The sequence below is a fragment of the Pongo abelii genome, chromosome 20 (genome assembly GCF_028885655.2).
Source record: "Pongo abelii isolate AG06213 chromosome 20, NHGRI_mPonAbe1-v2.0_pri, whole genome shotgun sequence".
NCBI classification, from domain to species: domain Eukaryota; kingdom Metazoa; phylum Chordata; class Mammalia; order Primates; family Hominidae; genus Pongo; species Pongo abelii.
Window position 1 is genome coordinate 42,459,807 of NC_072005.2, and position 18,987 is coordinate 42,478,793.

An 18,987-nucleotide genomic window follows, 5' to 3' on the forward strand; every position below is an offset into this window, starting at 1 on the left:
GCTGCAGAGCAGTGGCGTGATCTTGGCTCACTGCAACCTCTGCCTCTGGGTTCAAGTGATTCTCCTACCTTAGCCTCCCGAGCAGCTGGGACCACAGGTGCGTGCCACCATGCCTGGCTATTTATTTATTTATTTTATTTTTAATGGAGCTGGGGTTTCACCATGTTGGCCAGGCTGGTCTCGAACTCCTGACCTCAGGTGATCCACCCACCTCGGCCTCCCAAAGTGCTGGGATTACAGGCGTGAGCCACTGTGCCAGCCTGTAAACCTGTAAACCTTTTTTTTTTTTTTTTGGAGAGGGAGTCTCCCTCTGTCGCCCAGGCTGGAGGACAGCAGCATGATCTCGGCTCACTGCAACCTCCGCCTCCTGGGTTCAAGCGATTCTCCTGCCTCAGCCTCCTGAGTAGCTGGGACTACAGGCGCCCGCCACCATACCCGGCTAATTTTTGTATTTTAATAGAGACAGGGTTTCACTATTTAGGTCAAGTTGGTCTGTGAGCCACCATGCCCAGCCTGTAAACCTTTTTTTAAAAAATAGTTTTCACATTTCATGTATCCACACAAGTAACCCTGTATAAATATTTGTGAGACTTTTTTTTTTGTCTAAACAGTTGTTTTTCTCTGTGATTTTCTTTTCAATGTTTTTTTTGTTTGTTTTTTTGTTTTTCTGGCCTGTACTTTATATGCCTTAAATCCTCTGCCCCTTTCTTTACATAGCTTTAGAGTCAACAGAGAAATGTAAAATTCCACTTAAGGTCCATAAGGACAACCTGAGATTTCTCTTTTGGCCTCTCTCACCCCAGTAAGACTGGCTGGACCTATCAGGGGAGGTAAAGTGCCTCAGAGTAGGTCTAAAAGGGCGTTTTACTCATCTTGGGCCAGCAAGCAGATGATCTGGTCTCTGTAAATTCATTTCTTCCTTCTGTCCTAAGGGGTAGAAATAATAAGATAGATATAAGTGACTGAGATAAACACTGAAAAAAATCATTAATTAAATCATGGTGAATTCTTCTTTACCTGGACACACATGAGTTACTGCCTAGAGAGTTTCCATTCTAGAGTTCAAACTTCATAAGAGGTTCAGTTGCTGTGAATGGCCTCAAAACAGAATAAAACATACTAATAGTGGCTTGGACTAGACACAGCAGTGGACATTGATAGATTTCAGATACATTTTGGAGGTGATTCAACATAATGAGTTCATATGAAAGATGAGGAGTAAACAGATAAAGGATAACTCCTATGTTTTTATGGAAAGAAACTGGCTGGACGGTGGACGATTTGATAAAAATGCAGCAGGCTGGGGAGAAATATTTTAGGGTAAAGGTTGGGGATGGAATCAAGATGTGTGATGGACTTTCTTTTCAGCTGTTTCCTAGAAGCAGGCTTTGAGATGAGGATTCCTATGCAAGTGATTTATTAAGGAAGTGCTTTCAGTAAGAGGGGTAATAGAATGGAGGAAGCAGAATAAGAAAAATAAGTAAGTCAAGGGTGTGATCGCAGGCACAGTCCTGCCATGGATGGTGTCATCCTGATCCCTGTGGGAACTCGAGTGTAAGCTATGCCTCAGACTTTTCAAGATTCCACCTTCAGGACTGAGGCACTTGTGCTGCCAACTTCTGAGAATCTTGGCTGCTGACAACTCACAACTAAATTCCTCTAAGGAATTGCTGTTGGATGAAAGGAGCTGCCTTATGCAAGGTTACACTGTCTCCCTTCAGGCAGCTTGGCCCACGTTGCCTCAGTTTAGAGCAACTCTGAAGAGCAATCACAGCTCTAGAGCTCCCCAGGGAACAAATTTCAACTGCATCAGTTTAATTTCTCTTTCCATCCAATTCTGCTTTATTCGTTTCCTTATGCTGATGTTCCCAAGAGATCTCCCCAATAAACCCTACCATAGATTTCCATCTCAGATTCTCTTTTCCTGGGAAACTGTCTTAAAACAGTAGGCATTTTGCAACAGTAGTCCTCAAATTGAAATTTAAAAAAAATTTTTTTGTTTTTTTTTGGGACAGGGTCTCACTCTGCTGCCCAGGCTGGAATATGTGATGCAACCTTGGCTCACTGAAACCTCTGCCTCCCAGGCTCAAGCGATTCTCATGCCTCAGCCTTCTGAGTAGCTGGGATCACAGGTGTGCACCACCATGCTCAGCTAATTTTTTATGTTTTTAGTAGAAATGGGGTTTCACTATGTTGGCTAGGCTGGTCTTGAACTCCTGGCCTCAAGTGATCTGCCCACCTTGGTCTCCCAAAGTGCTGAAATTACAGGTGTTAGCCACAGCACCCAACCAAAAAATATTTTTGATTCATTTGAAACTAATAAACTCATTACATGTTAATACAAACAATAAATTTTTATGAAATTATTTTATGAAAAATAATTATTTCCAAAACCAAAAAAAATAATAAGAGCGTCATTGTTACACAATTTTCAAATACTTTACATTACTTAAAAGCAGACAGCTGGGTTCTCATATCTGCTTCTACATTCAGTCACATGTCATGTAAGACTGGGAAACTCCATTCTATACTCATGAGCAAATGAGATCAAAAGAAGGAAAAATATGAAAATAGTTTCAATCTCAAGGCCCCCTAGGGATTTCCAGACTGTTCTTTTTTTTTTTTTTTTTAAATGAAGTCTTGCTCTGTCGCCCAGGCTGGAGTGCAGTGGTGCGATCTCGGCTCACTGCAATCTCCGCCTCCTGGGTTAAGCGATTCTCCCTGCCTCAGCCTCCCAAGTAGCTGGGATTACAGGCGCCTGCCACCATGCCTGGCTAACTTTTGTATTTTTAGTAAAGATGGGGTTTCGCCATGTTGGCCAGGCTGGTCTTGAACTCCTGACCTCAGGTGATCCGCCTCAGCCTCCCAGAGTCCTGGGATTACAGGCATAAGCCACCACACCAGGCCCAAACTGCTCTTTAACAGCTGTTGTGACATTTGGTGTGGTTTCTTCAAAAACTTGATGTCATGGGCTAAAGAGGTGTATAAACAGGAGGCTAAAGGGAAGCATGGGCATGCTCTCTAGAAGTGGTCTCAGATGGAGGACTTGAGAAACGAAGATGGATAAGGAAAATGTTAAATATGTGGGTAAATAGAAACAAATATTGGCAGGTGGAAAAGAAGAGCAAGATTGATTTACAGGGTTTTCAAAGGCCATGAAAATACTGGAAAACAATGGTATATAATTCAGTGGATTGGAGTGGGTTTGATTTAAAGTATTTCAAGTCTCTTTACTATTAAATATAAAGCTAATTTTTTAAGATTCAGATTTTGAAGGATTGTAAGAGACCCAAAAGATTGCCTTATTGAGTTGAGGAAGTTCCCTTTATTCCTAAGTTTGCTGACTGTTTTTATTGTGATTGGGTGTTGGATTTTTGTCAAATGATTTTTCTGGATCTATTGACATGATTATATGATTTTTCTTCTTTAGCCTCTTGATGTTATGAATGAGATTAATAGATTTTCAAAGGTTGAATCAATCTTGCATTTCTGGGATAAATCCCACTTGATTGTGGTATATAATTCTTTTTATATATTATTGTATTTGATTTGCTAATATTTTATTGAGTATTTTTGCATCTGTATTCATGAGAGATATTGTTCTGTAGTTTTCTTTTCTTGTAATATGTTTCTCCTGGTTTTGGTATTAGGATAATGCTGGCCTCATAGACTGAGTTAGGAAATATTTCGTTTTTCTAGAAGAGAGGGTAGAGAATTGATAAACTTTCTTTCTTATATGTTTGGGAGCATTAATCAGTAAACCCATCTGGGCCTGATGCTTTCAATTTTGGAAGGTTAATAGTTATTGATTCCATTTATTTAATAGATACAGGCCTGTTTGGATTGTCTATTTATTCTTGGTGAGTTTTGACAGATTGTGTCTTTCAAGGAATTAGTCTGTTTCATGTAGATTATCAAATTTGTGGGCATAATATGCTTTACACTCTTTTATTCTTGTTCATAATATTCTTTCTTTTTTCTTTTTCTTTTTTTTTTTTTTTTTTTTGAGACAGGGTCTCTCTTTCGCCCAGGCTGGAGTGCAGTGGCACAATCTTGGCTCACTGCAACCTCCACCTCCCGGGTTCAAGCAATTCTCCTGCCTCAGCCTCCCAAGTAGCTGGGATTACAGGTGTGCACCACCAAGCCCAGCTAAATTTTTTGTATTGTTAGTAGAGACAGGGTTTTGCCATGTTGGCCAGGCTGGTCTCAAACTCCTGACCTCAAGTGATCGACCCTCCTCGGTCTCCCAAAGTGCTGAGATTACAGGCGTGAGCCACCACGCCCAGCCAGGTTGGAGTCTTTAGATTTTCCTAGATATAGGATTATATCATCAACAAAAAGGCACAATTTGGCTTCCTCTTTTCCAATTTGGATACTTTTTATTTCTTTCTCTTGCCTGATTGGTCTGGCTAGGATTTCCAGTACTATGTTGAATAGGAGTGGTGAAAGTCGGCATTGTTCCAATTCTTGGTGGAAATGCTTTCAGCTTTTCCCTATTCACTATGGTGTTAGCTGTGGGTTTGTTATATATAACCTTTATTATTCTGAGGTATGTACCTTCTGTGCCTAGCTTGTTGAAGTTTTTATTGTGAAAGCATGTTGAATTTTATCAGATGCTTTTTCTGCATCTATTGAGATGATCATATGGTTTTTGTCCTTTATTCTGATGTGATGTATCATGTTAACTGATTTGCATACATTGACCCATCTTTGCATCCCTGGTATAAATCTCACTTGATTGTGGTGTATTATCATTTTGCTGTGCTATTGGATTTGGTTTGTTAGTGCTTTGTTGAGGATTTTTGCATCTACTTTTGTCAGATGTCAGCCTTTAGTTTTCTTTTTATGTTGTGTCCTTCTCTGGTTTTGGTAATAGGATGATCCTGGCCTTGTAGAATGAGTTGGGGAGAATTCTCTCCTCTTTTATTTTTTGAAATAGTTTCAGGAGAATTGGTATTCGTTTTTCTTTGTATGGTGTAATTTGGCTGTGATTCCAAGTGACCCTGGGCTTTTCTTAGTTGGGAGACTTTTTATTACTGATTTAATCTCACTACTTAGTGGTCTGTTCAGATTTTATATTTCCTCCTCATTCAGTCTTGGTAAGTTTTATGTTTTCAGGAATATATCTGTTTTCCCTAGGTTTTCTAGTTTGTCAGTATATAGTTGTTCATAAGTCTCTGACACTCTTTCGTATTTCTGTAGTATCAGTTGTAATGTCTCCTTCTTCATTTCTAATTTTGCTTATTTGGGTATTCTCTCTTCTTGGTTAGTCTAGCTAGTGGTTTATCAATTTGGGTTATCTTTTTGAATAACCAACTTTTCATTTTGTGGATCCTTCATATTGTTTTAGTCTCCATTTCATGTAATTCTGCTCTGATCTTTATTATTTCTTTTATTTTGCTAATTTGTGATTTGGCTTGTTCTTGTTTTCTGGTTCTTTGAGGTACATTGTTAGATTGTTAATTTGTAATTGTTCTACTTTTTTTTTCTTTTTTTTTGAGACAGAGTCTCCTTGCTCTGTTGCCCAGGCTAGAGTGCAATGGTGTAATCTCGGCTCACTGTAACCTCTGCCTCCCGGGTTCAAGCAGTTCTCCAGCCTCAGCCTCCTGAGTACCGGGGATTACAGGCGCTCACCACCATGCCCGGGTAATGTTTGTATTTTTAGTAGAAAGGGGGTTTCATCATGTTGGCCAGGCTGGTCTCGAAATCCTGACCTCAGGTGATCCACCTGCCTCAGCCTCCCAAAGTTTTGGGATTACAGGCATGAGCAACTGTGCCCAGCCAACTTTTTTGATTTGCATTCTACATTTATTGCTATAAGCTTCCCTCTTGCACTACTTTTGCCTTATTTCACAGGTTTGGGAATGTTATGTTTTCATTTTTGCTTGTTTCAGGAAACTTTTCTTCGGCCTGGCATGGTGGCTCACCATGTAAAAATACAAAAATTAGCTGGGGTGGTGGCACTTGCCTGTAATCCCAGCTACTCGGGAGGCTGAGGCAGGAGAATCACTTGAATCTGGGAGGCAGAGGTTGCAGTAAGCTGAGATCGTGCCATTGCACTCCAGCCTGGGCAACAAGAGTGAAACTCCATCTCAAAAAAAAAAAGAATTTTTCTTTCAATTTTCATTTTAGTTGTGATCTTTAGTGGTTATTCGGGAGTATGATGTTTAACTTCCATTTATTGGTATAGTTTCCAAAGTTCCTCTTGGTGTTAATCTCTAGTTTTATTCCATTGTGGTCTAAGATACTTGATAAGATTTCAGCTTTTAAAAATTTGTTGAGACTTGTTTTGTGGCATACTCGATGGCCTATTATGGAGAATGTTCCACATACTGATGAAAATAATGTATAGTCTGCATCTGTTGGGTGAAAGGTTCTGTGAATATCTGTTAGGTGTATTTGGTCCAAAGTCCAGTTTAAATCTAATTTTTTAAAACTGCCTAATTTTTTAAAACTGTCTAATGCTGAGAATGGGGTGTTGAAGTCCCTCATTATTATTGTATTGCAGTCTCTCTCTCTTTAGATCTAGTAATATTTGCTTTATGAATCTGGGTACTTCAGTGTTGGCTGCATATATATTTAGAATTGTTATAGCCACTGCTGGTTTAATCACTTTATGGTTATATAATGACCTTGTCTCTTTTTTTAACTCTTTTTGACTTAAAATCTCTTTAATATGTTAGAAATATAGCTACTCCTGCTCACTTTTGGTTTCCATTTTCATGGAATATATTTTTCCATCCTTTTACTTTCAGTCTATATGTGTCATTACCAGTAAGGTGAATTTTTTATAAGTAGGATATTTGGGGATCTTTTTTAAAAAAAAATCCATTCAGCCATTCTCTATTTTTTAAGTGGGAAATTTAATCCATTTATGTTCAAAGTTATTATTATTATTATGAGATGGGGTCTCACTCTTTTGCCCAGGCTGGGGTGCAATGGCACGTTCTTGGCTCACTGCAACCTCTGCCTCCTTGGTTCAAGCTATTCTGCCTCAGCCTCCCGAGTAGCTGGGATTACAGGCATGCGCTGGCATGCCTGGCTATTTTTATACTTTTAGTAGAGATAGGGTTTTGCCATATTGGCCAGGCTGGTCTCGAACTCCTGACCTCAGGTGATCCGCCCACCTCGGCCTCCCAAAGTGCTGGGATTACAGGCATGAGCCACAGACCTGGCTCAAGGTTATTATTGACATATGAAGCTTTGTCTCTATCATATTGTTAATTGGTTTGGGTGTTTTTTTTTTTTTTTTTGAGACTTCCTGGGCTCAAGCAGTCCTCCTACCTGAGCCCCACAAGTAGCTCCCCATGCACCACCATGCCTGGCTAATTTTTTTTTATTTTTATAGAGATGGAGTTTCACTATGTTGCCCAGGCTAGTCTTGAACTCCTGGGCTCTAATGATCTTCCCCTCTCTGGCTCCAAAGTGCTGGGATGACAGATTTAAACCACCATGCCCAGCCTTTTTTGTTGTTTTATTTTATTTTTTTAAATTTGTTTTCTTATCGTCACTGTGGCTTGGTAGATTTCTGTAGTAGTACCATGTGAGTCCTTTCTCTTATGTGTTTGCTTTACCAGTGAGTTTTACCAGTGAGTTTTATAGTTTCACTTATTTTCATGATGGTAAGTGTTGCAGTGTTATTTTTTTGCTTCCAGGTTTAAGACCCCCTTGAGCTTTTCTTTCTTTCTTTTTTTTTTTTTTTCGCTTCTGAGACACAGTTTCACTCTGCCACCCAGGCTGGAATGTAGTGGTGCAATCTTGGATCACTGCAACCTCCACCTCCCAGGTTCAAGTGATTCCCGTGTCTCAGCCTCCCAAGTAGCTGGGATTACAGGCGTGCTCCACCACACATGGCTAATTTTTGTATTTTTAGTAGAGACGTTCTTTTACCATGTTAGCCAGGCTATTCTCAAACTCCTGACCTCAAGTGATCCACCGGCCTCGACCTCCCATAGTGCTGAGATAACAGGCGTGAGCCACCACACCCAGCCTTCAGCTTTTCTTGTAAGGCCAGTCTAGTGGTAACAAATTTCCTTAGCATTTGCTTGTCTAGAAAGGACTATTTCTCCTTTGTTTATGAAGGATAATTTTGTTGGACGTAGCATTCTTGGCTAGTTTTTTTTTTTTTTCTTTTAGCACTTTAAATATATCATCCCATTTTCTTTTGACCTGTAAGGTTTCTGCTTAGAAATCCTCTATTAGTCTTATGGGGTTTCTTTTATAGGAGACTAGATGCTTTTTTTTTCTTTTAAGGATTCACTCTTTATCTTTGTTTGACTTGAAACAATGTGAATATAATTGTGCCATGGAGAAAAACTTTTTGCATTTTATCTCCTTGCATATTGTGAGCCTTCTGTATCTGGATGTCAGAATCTCTTGTTAGGCTTTGGAAGTTTTCATCCATAATTTTATTAAATAGGTTTTCATTGCTAAATAATGGTACGACAATCACCTGTTAATGAATAGTTGTGTTGTTACCAGTTTAGGGGCTATCAAAAATAAGGCTACCATGAATATTTGTGTAAAAATTATTTGTATAGATGTATGTTTTCATTTCTCTTGGATAAATACCAAGGATTGGATTGGCTAGGTAGTATAGGAAATACAAATTTTATGAAAATTCTTAATTTCAGACCTGTCAATTCAGTCTCAGTAGCTTCATTTTTCTTAGCTTGATAAATGATGGAAATATTAACCCAGTGGCAATTTTATGTACGAACACTGACGAATGTCAGCAGCACTAGGCTTTGGGCAGAGTGCCAGAGCAAATAGCAAAGCAAAGCCTCAACAGCTGCTCCTGGGGCATAATTAATGACCATGTCCTGAAGACATTTTAGTGTTAACTTATAACCAGCTGCTGTTTCTCCTGTAACTAAATTTAACAACTGACAGCAACATGAACAGCATTTTATGAAATACTCCCAATACAGTCTCTATTAAATGAATTTGGCAGAGGGCTGTGCTATGACTGGTGCCCTATTTCAGAGTTGTTTTTTAACATTGGTAATACCTTTTCATGCATTAGAAAGGCCCAAGTTGGTGCAGTGGCTCACAGCTGTAATCCCAGCACTTTGGGAGGCTGAGGCAGGCGGATCACGAGGTCAAGAAATCGAGACCATCCTAGCCAACATGGTGAAACCCCATCTCTACTGAAAATACAAAAATTAGCTGGGCATGGTGGCATGCGCCTGTAGTCTCAGCTACTCAGGAGTCTGAGGCAGAAGAATCGCTTGAACCTGGGAGGTGGAGGTTGCAGTGAGCCAATATTTGTGCCACTGCACTCCAGCCTGGCAACAGAGCGAGACTCAGTCAAAAAAAGAAAGAAAGAGAGGGGGGTGGGAGGGACGGAGGGAGGGAGAGAGGGACGGAAGGAAGGAAGGGAGGGAGGGAGGAAGGAAGGAAGGAAGGAAGGATTCAAGTCACATAAACATTTGTTAGATTTGCTTCTGAACCTTTGTGAAATATTACTTTCTTGTTACATAGTGGGCAGTAACTTTGTAAGATTGAAGGAAGGAAGGAAGGAAGGAAGGAAGGAAGGAAAGGATTCAAGTCACATAAACATTTGTTAGATTTGCTTCTGAACCTTTCTGAAATATTACTTTCTTGTTACATAGTGGACAGTAACTTTGTAAGATCTCCTGAAGGAAGGAAGGAAGGGAGGGTCCAAGTCACATAAACATTTGTTAGATTCGCTTCTGAACCTTTGTGAAATATTGCTTTCTTGTTACATAGTGGGCAGTAACTTTGTAAGATCTCCTGGTGTCCAGAACCCAAGCTTGATTTCTGCTGTTTCTGGATATCTCTTAAAGAAACAAGTACTGGAGGCAGAGAATAACCCATTAAGTGTTCTCTGAACTATGAGGCATCTGAGCCTGTCTGATCTTTAAGTCAAAATAATGAAGTGAGCCAGGCATAGTGGCTCATGCCTATAATCCTTGCACTTTGGGAAGCCAGGGTGGGAAGATAGCTTGAGCCCAGGAGTTCGAGACCAGCCTGGCAACATAATGAGACCCTGTGTCTACAAAAAATTTTTAAAAAATTTGGCGGACGATGTGACGCACACTTGTAGTCTCAGCTACTTGGGAGGCTGAGGTGGGAGGATCCTTGAGCTCGGGAGGTTGGGGCTGCAATGAGCCATGATCACCACTCCAGCCTGGGCAACAGAATGAGACCTTATCTCTTATAAATAAATAAACAAAATAATGAAGTGAAAATCGATACAAGAGGTGGTGAAGCTTGCAGCAGATGACAACCATGTCCCCTGAGGTGACTGATACCTCCAGTGTTAGAGGTGGAAGAGCATCACCTCTAAATAAAAAATTATCTTCTGCGCTCTCCTAGTTGGGACACTGGTCTTTAGTCTTTGGGGACAAGCAAGTGCTATAAGAGGGACTTGTATCTATACAAAGACTTGTACAACTGGGCTTGAAATTTTCATTAAGGATGTAAATGTTATCCTACTTTCTTGGGAATCTTTGATTATTGCTATGGTTTGAATATTTGTCCCCTCCAAAATTCATGTTGAAATTTAGTTGCCATTATAACAGTATTAAGAGGTGGAACCTTTACAAGGTGATTAGCTCATGAGAGCTCCACACTCATGGGTGGGATTCATGCTGTTATAAAAGGACAAGTTGGGCATCCTTTTATCTCTTTGCCTGTCTGCCTTCCATGTGAGGACAACCATGTGTCATAAATCTAGCCAGTGAGATATAAGCAAAAATATTTGGGGGTAATGGGTATTTGAAAGCATTTTCTTCCTTAATAAAAGGGACATAATCAGCCAGCACAGTCTTTTCCTTTAATTTTTGTCAACAGCAGAGACCAGCATTGAGTCCCTGATATAGCAGCATTCCCTTTTGGAACCAGCTAGCCACCTGATAGAAGGCCGATTACACTGGGCCTGTTCTGTCATAGATGAGACAGAGATTCATTCTTATAAGCATGGACAGATATTCTGGATATAGATTTTTTTTCTTGCCCATAATGCTGCTGCCAGCATCACAACCATGGACTTACAGAATGCTTTCTCCACCATTATGGCATCCCCCCCAGTTTTGTGTGTGATCAAGGACTTTTTTTTTTTTTAAGACAGAGTCTTGCTCTGTCACGCAGGCTGGAGTGCAATGGCGTGATCTCGGCTGACTGCAACCTCTGCCTCCTGGTTCAAGCGATTCTCCTGCCTCAGCCTCCCAAGTAGCTGGAATTACAGGTGTGCATGGCCACACTGAGCTAATTTTTGTATTTTTAGTAGAGACAGGTTTCACCACGTTGGCCAGGGTGGTCTCGAACTCCTGACCTCAGGTGATCTGCCTGCCTTGGCCTCCCAAAGTGCTGGGATTATAGGTGTGAGCCACAGTGCCCAGCCTGATTACAGGATATAAGGTTAATATTTAAAAATCAGGCCACGTGTGGTGGGTCCTCAGGCGGATCACCTGAGGTCAGGAGTTCAAGACCAGCCTGGCCAACATGGTGAAATCCTGTCTCTACTAAAAAATATATAAATATCAGTTGGAAGTGATTGTCCATTCCTGTAATCCCAGCTACTTGGGTGGCTGAGACACGAGAATCGCTTATACTGGGGAGGTGGAGGTTGCGGTGAGCCGAGATTGCAGCACTGCATTCCAGCCTGGGCAACAGAGACTCTGTCTCAAAAAGAAAAAAAGAAATGGGGTCTTGCTTTGTTTCCCAGGGTGGTCTCCAACTCCTGGCCTCAAACAATCCTCCTGCCTTAGTCTCTCAAAGTGTTGGGATTACAGGCGTGAGCCATCATGCCTGGCCCATCTTCTCATTTGGATAGCTGTACCTTGCTAGGTAGAAATAGAGTTGTTTCATTGTTGTAAAGGAGCTCAAGTTGTGTATAAAAAAGTGTGTAGAAACAGTACCCAAAGGATTAGACTATGTCAGTTATCAGTGTATTGCCTCTCAGCTCCAAATTAACCTTTTCAACAGCAGTCTGTGAAACTGGACAACTTGAAGCATTTCTCCTTTACAGTGAGTGTGATATTAAGCTTTGTCAGTAGAGGGTGTGGACATTGAAGAGGGACATTGAAGGAGGAAGGGGTCTTTCTGGCTCAGGTTGCAGCATTTTGCTTTTCCTTGCTCTTGCTTCATGGTCCATCAGTGGGAGGTGTGTATGTGAGAATATTCAGTGATGCTCAGTGCCAGCTGTGCTCCAGAGCACGCATTCTCTTGGAGATCTTGCATATCTGGCCTGGGCCTGGTGGACTACCTTGCTGAGGCCCTTCTCATGAGAGACCGTGTGCTCCAGACCTCATGCTCACAGTGGCACCCAAACTCCTCTGCATCCTGGCCATCAGCCTTAGCTTGCTTGTGCAATGGGGAGTAATTTCCTGTAGCCGTCCTGATGTGGAAACCATGCATCTCAGGCCTAAGGCCTACAGTGCCACTCCAACTCTCTTTGAGTACCTGGCAACGTAGCAAACTTCTCCAGCATCACAGTGAGCTACAACCACATCTTCAGTGAGGTTTGAAACTCACCCTTGGGAAAGACCTCCTTCCAAGTATGTTCTCTTTTGGGTACTCTCCCTCAGCTCTAAAGGGCCTTTTAGAGTCCTCCTCATGGCCCTATAGTCCTATCATTGCTTAATAATTCTTTATATTATAATTCTGTTTAAATTCCTTTGGCCGGGCACAGTGGCTCACGCCTGTAATCCCAACACTTTGGGAAGCTGAGGTGGGTGGATCACCTGAGGTCAGGAGTTCAAGACCAGCCTGGCCAACATGGTGAAACCTCATCTTTACTTAAAATACAAAAGTTAGCTGGGCATGGTGGCAGGTGCCTGTAGTCCCAGCTACTTGGGAGGCTGAGGCACGAGACTCACTTGAACCTGAGAGGCAGAGATTACAGTGAGCTGAGATAGCACCCCTGTACTCCAGCCTAGGCAACAGAGCAATACTCCTTCTCAAAAAAAAAAAAAAAAAAAAAAAAATTCCTTTGTGGTTTCTGTTTCCTGACTGTATCCAGACTGATACAAACTGACTATAGAAGCTGGCTGCTGATGCTTAAAAAGCTTCTCATCCATCCATTTCTGGCAAAAGCCCACCATCATTCACCAAGACCTTCACACTTAAGCTTTCCATGATACCCAACTGCTTAAAGTCTCATAAGGCAGAACAGTTTGCCATCAACCAAAAGCATAATGAGTGTTTCACCACAATGGTCCTGTCTCCATGGCAGGTCATAATGTCCACAATAAAGAATCTCATCTTTCTCTCCAAGATAGGTGTTTTTGCCCCATTAGTGCTTGGAATAGAACACGGGCATGATGGAGAATCTCAACAACATGAAAATGCATATCTGTTAACAGTGGTGTTGTATTTTCTTGTGGGCTAAATTGAAAACCCAGGAACAAAATAAAAACTTGGTTGTATTTGAAATTATCCCATAAAAATATCTAAGATGTCCTACAAAGCATATAACATGGATCAATTATCCAACACTGAAGAATAATATGTATATATATGTGTCAACTGTACACCATAATATCCATACATGGTAGAAAGGCCACATATAAAACGTAATTTCATGATTCATATTTATATGAAAGAAAAATTCATACAAATTTATATGAAAGAGTAACACATATTAATTTACATGAAAATGTAACATTTACCTTATATTAAATATGCATATGGGCCAGGTGCAGTGGCTCACACTTGTAATCCCAACACTTTGGGAGGCCGAGGCAGGTAGATTACGAGGTCAGGAGATTGAGACCAGCCTGGCCAACATGGTGAAACCCCGTCTCTACTAAAAATACAAAAATTAGCCGGGTGTGGTGGCGGGTGCCTGTAGTCCCAGCTTGAACCCAGGAGGCAGAGGTTGCAGTGAGCCAAGATCGCGCCACTGCACTCCAGCCTGGCAACAGAGCAAGACTCTATCTCAAAAAAAAATATATATATATATATATTATATATATATGTATATATGCATATGATTGTTAAAAAAGAGGAGATTCATATGGTCTGAAGTTATCATCCCTCAGGTTACTTACCAATTAAAAAGGGGAAAGATAACTACAATGGAGACATGTGGCCATTACCACCTTAGTCAAGTGATCAAATTTAGCATCACTGATGGTGAAATGACCAAATTTCATGTGTCTGTTTGTGTGATCTATGTGGTTATCCTGGAGTCACCTATGTAATATCCTTACTAAATATGTTTAACCTAAATTTTATCATGAGGAAATAACTTGACAAACCCAGAATGTGAGACATTCGGTAGAACAAGTAGACTAGATTCTTACAAGAAGAATGTAATGCAATAACCTGGATTGTGTCCTACTTAAAGAAAAATGTATACAAGACATTTTGGGGAAATTTAAATCTGGAAGAATTGTGGAATTATTGTTGATTTCCTTAAGTGTGATCATGGTGTTATGGTTAGATATGCATGAGATGTCAGCATGAGACACTATGTTGTGTGGTGTGTGTGATATGGTGTTTAGTGATATATGTGTGAAACACACTGTTTAGTGGTGTATGTTAGGAAAATACACCTTCGAAGATACACATAGCCCAATCCAGTGGCTCACACCTATAATCCAGCACTTTGGGAGGCCAAGGCAAAATTAGCTGGGTATGGTGGCATGCACCTGTAGTCCCAACTACTCTGCACACTGATTGGGGTGAGGTGGGAGGATCACTTGAACCCAGGAGGCAGAGGTTGCAGTGAGCTGAGATCGCACCACTGCACTCCAGCCTGGACGACAGAACCAGACCCTGCCTTAAAAAAAAAAAACAAAAACAAAAAAAACATGTTTAGTACTGAAGTATAATGATTCTTGAATTTATTTTCAAATGGTAGAGAGAGAATCAAAAGTGGCAAATTGTTAAATTGTTGACAATTTGTGAATCTAGGGGACAAGCACGAATGAGTTCTTTTTTTTTTTTTTCAGAGTCTTGCTCTGTCCCCCAGGCTAGAGTGCAGTGGCACGATCTCGGCTCACTGCAACCTCTGCCTCCTAGGTTCAAGCGATTCTCCTGCCTCAGCCTTCTGAGTAGGTGGGACTACAGGCATGTGCCACCATGCTCGTCTAATTTTTTGTATTTTTAGTAGAAACGGGGTTTCACGGTATTAGCCAAGATGGTCTCAATCTCCTGACCTCCTGATCCAGCCACCTCGGCCTCCCAAAGTGCTGGGATTACAGGCGTGAGCCACCGCACCCAGCCCAAATACAAGTTCTTTGTAGTATTCTTTCAATGCTTCTGGAGATTTGAAACTTTCCAAAATAAACAACTGAAGTAAACATGCCTACGAAGTGGGAAGGCACTGAGCTTATTGGGGACGTACCCAAAGACCCCACTGGAACAGAACTAAAGAACCAGTTCTCTGATTCGTTACCACAAGAGAGGAAGTTTCAGGAGAAGGAATGCAAAAGTTCTATATCCTAATTGAAAGAGAGCGAAAGAAAATATCTCAAGTAAGGAAGGACAGGCTTATCAAGGATATAGTTTTTTGATGAATGACAGGTCATCCAAACCTCTTCCTGCTGAGGGAAGATTTCTTCATCCAGATACTGAGGTCAGAAGTGTGAAATGAGTCCTGTGGGCTAAAATCCAGGTGTCATAAAACTGTGTTCTTTCTCTAGGTTCTAGGGGAGAATCTATTTCCTTGTCTTTTCCAGCTTCTAGAAGCTGCCTGCATTCTTTTGCTTATGGCACTTTCCTTGGTCTTCAAAGCACATCCTCCTTTTTGTTGTCATGATTTCCTCTCTGACTCTGACCCTCCTGCCTTCCTCTTTTAAGGACCCTTGTTGGGCCTACTTAGTAATCCAGCATAATCTTCCCATCTCAAGATTCTTTTTTTTTTTGAGATCAAGTCTCACTCTGCCGCCCAGGCTGGAGTGCAGTGGCATGATCTTGGCTCACTGCAACCTCTGCCTCCCGAGTACCTAGGACTACAGGCATGCACCATCATGCCTGGCTAATTTTTGTATTTTTAGTAGAGACTGGGTTTCACCATGTTGTCCAGGCTGATCTCAAACTCCTTACCTCAAGTGATCCGCCCACCTCGGCCTCCCAAAGTGCTGGATTACAGGCATGAGCCACGATGCCTGGCCTCCATCTCAAGATTATTAGTTGAAGCATATCTGCTGCAGAGCCTCTTTTGCCATGTAAGATATAGTCACAGGTTCTGGGGGTTAGGATTTGAACATCCTGGGGCATTATTCTACCACTTCGTCTTATTGGCACCATTTATGAATTTCTTTTTTCCCAATCCTTTGACATAACTATATAAATTCTATACATTATTGAAATCAGCCTTTTATTTGGAACTTTTGCATCTGTAACCACAAATGAAATTAATACTTTTCTTTTGGTCTGTCTTTATTGAATTTTTCTTTTCTTTTTTTTGGAGACAGTCTCGCTCTGTCACCCAGGCTGGAGTGCAGTGGCCCAATCTTGGCTCACTGCAACCTCTGCCTCCGGGTTCAAGTGATCCTCCAGCCTCAGCCTCCCCAGTAGCTGGAAATACAGGTGTGCGCCACCACACCTGGCTAATTTTTGTAGAAAGGGGGTTTTGCCATGTTGCCCAGGCTGGTCTCAAACTCCTAGCCTCAAAGTGATGCTCCTGCCTCGGCCTCCCAAACTGCTGAGATTACAGGCATAAGCCACCATGCCGGCCATTTCTTTAATAAATTTTATGCCACTTAGACAAAAATTCATTGGAAAGCATATATAAATTGGATATAAATACATTGAATAATCATTATTAGTTCAAAAATTAGCTAAAATTCAGCTATAACCATCTGGGTATGGTACCTTTTTAATTGTACGTACTTTAAAATATCTTAAATAAAATAAAGCATTTCATTATGGTTATTATTCTGTTCAGATTTTCTACTTCTTAGTAGAAATCAGTGATTTAAATTTCATTAGAAAATCTACAATTTCCTCTACCATGGTTATAGAGTTGTACATAACAGCCTCAAAATTCTTTTAAACCCGGGCCCGGGCACGGTGGCTTACTCCTGTAATCCCAGCACTTTGGGAGGCTGAGGCGGGTGGATCACCTGAGGTCAAGAGTTTGAAACCAGCCTGGCCAACGTGATGAAACCTCATCTCTACTAAAAATACAAAGAATACAGGCGGGCACCTGTAATCCCAGTTACTTGGGAGGCTGAGGCAGGAGAATCACTTGAACCTGGGAGGCAGAGGTTGCAGTGAGCTGAGACGGCATCAGGATTTTTAAATTTTGGTCCAGTAGTTTATTTTCTAGTTTGTAAACTAGAAATACTTAAGAATTTTTTTTAATGAAATGTTATAAGTAATGTTTCACAAGAAAGAAACGATCATGGCCAAAAATATAAGGGACTACTTTTTAACTGAAAAGAAAAAAAGTCACAATTACACATCCTAGAAATTAACTCCTGTTAACAATTAACTTTAAAGATATTATTGCCCGAGTGCCTATGTTTCTGCTATTTATAACTTTTTTTTTTTCTTTTTGAGACGCAGTCTCGCTCTATCACCAGGCTGGAATGCACCTCCCTAGTAGCTGGGACTACAGGTGCACACCACCACGCCGGACTAATTTTTGTATTTTTAGGAGAGACGAGGTTTCACCATGTTGGCCAGGATGGTCTCGATCTCCTGACCTCGTGATCTGCCCGCCTGGGCCTCCCAAAGTGCTAGGATTACAGGCATGAGCCACTGCGCCCGACCTATTTAAAACTTTTTTTTTTTTTTTTTTGAGATGAAGTCTCGCTGTCACCAGGCTGGAGTGCAGTGGTACAGTCTCGGCTCACTGCAACCTCCGCCTCCCAGATTCAAGCTATTCTCCTGTTTCAGCCTCCTGAGTAGCTGGGACTACAGGTGCGCGCTACCACACCCGGGTAATTTTTGTATTTTTAGTACAGACAGGGTTTCACCATGTTGACCAGGATGGTCTTGATCTCTTGACCTCGTGATCCGCCCGCCTAGGCCTCCCAAAGTGCTGGGATTACAGGCGTGAGCCACCGCGCCCAGCCTATAACATTTTTAAATACAGTATTTATTTTTAAAAAATGGTTTATTTTAGTAGCACTTTTATTTTAGTAACACAAAATTGCTTTTATTTTAGTAGCACTTTTAATAGCACTTTTATTTTAGTAACACAAAAGTGCTACTTTTATTTTAGTAGCACTTTTCCACGTCCTAAAGTATTTCTCGAACGTACTTCTGTCATTAAATATCCTGCAACTTAATCGTAAAATAATGACGTTGCAGCCCACTACATTGGTTTTCCATTATTTCCACTGCAGACCCAACTATCCCTCATCCTCCTCTAGTCCCTTCGGCATCCTGAGCCTGTGACTGCGCCCCTTCAGTCTCTCCTAGGCCACATCCCCAAACCTCTAGGACAGGTCGTTTCCCAGACACCCTCCAGGCCAGCCTATGGCCCGGCCCGAGCAGAAATTAGTGACTTAAATGTTGAGATGCCAGAAGACCTGGACTGGGGCATGAATTCCCAGCCCAAACTTAGCCACCTGGCTTTATCGGGATTGTGGCCCAGGTCAGTGAAGCCCCAGGTCCGGGCCAACTCCTAATTCGTGGCGTGGCCGGAAGTCGCCCTCTCCTGATCCACCCCAGAGCGCGGCTCCCTGTGGAGGGAACCCTGGGTGGTCCGCTCCCTGGCTTTTTACTGCACTTGTGAGAGGCCTTTGGGCACACACACAAACCCCACTCCCTGACCCTCCGTTTGGGGCGAGGGCAGCTGCAGCCGGGTTACCTTCGCGGACCCTGGAAGCCCTGGCGGCGGGCCCGGACGCCCCTTCCCGGGTTTGCGGCTACATTTTTCTGAAGCCTCCACTGCCCCACAGCCTTTTTCTAGCCGTCAGCGGCCAACTATTGCTGCCTGGGCCTGTGTGTTTGCCCAGTTCCTGGGAGGGTGCTCGGGTGCAGCTGGGCAGTCTGGCCTCGGCTTCACTGGAGGCGGGGAACTGGACATGACTGTGAGCGCCAGTGACCGTGGTGCGG